Below are 719 nucleotides of genomic sequence, written 5' to 3'. Positions count from 1 at the left end.
TAGATATTAAATATATATTTTTTTAAAAAAATTTAGAAATAAGATTTTGATACAATTTTTTGCAAGCATCACCAAAAAAATAAAACCTTTTCATTCTTAAAATTTGGTAATTTTTTATGTCAACTTATTTTTTTATTTTTTATTGTGAATGACCAAATTTTTTAAAAAATAAAAAATAAAATCTAGAGATCAAATTTAGTTTTTATTTTTTTTATGTATTTTATAAATATTTATTCAAATATTGACACAGTTCAAATCAAATAAATTTGGTAATTGGTAAATATGAAAGTTTTTTTGTTACTTATAAAAAATATAATATTTATTAGTTATTTTTGTTATATTTTCAAATTTTTTAAGGATTGTTTTGTCGATAACATGTTTTATGGACTATATTTTTCCTACAATTTGCCCTTGGCACATTGTTTGTACACATACACCTCTAAAAGTTTGTTAAACACCATATCAGTTAATATTTAAGTGATTCATCAAAAATAAAATAATATGTAAAGAAAAGGACAAAATGCACAATTAAACCAAATAGAGGAGTCACAAAAAAAAAATCAAATGGAGGCCCAAATTATACAATTCTACCAAATTGAAAAACGTTATTTGAATCTCCCAAAGACACATTCTTATGTAATTCGAATGAGTCCCATTCGAATTAGACAAACCAACACTAATTCGAATTAGTCCAAATCGAATTAGTAGTGATGCTGGTA

This window comes from Arachis ipaensis, chromosome B02, assembly GCF_000816755.2.
Source record: "Arachis ipaensis cultivar K30076 chromosome B02, Araip1.1, whole genome shotgun sequence".
In the NCBI taxonomy this organism is placed as follows: Eukaryota; Viridiplantae; Streptophyta; class Magnoliopsida; order Fabales; family Fabaceae; genus Arachis; species Arachis ipaensis.
Note: the sequence above shows the minus strand (reverse complement) of the source record.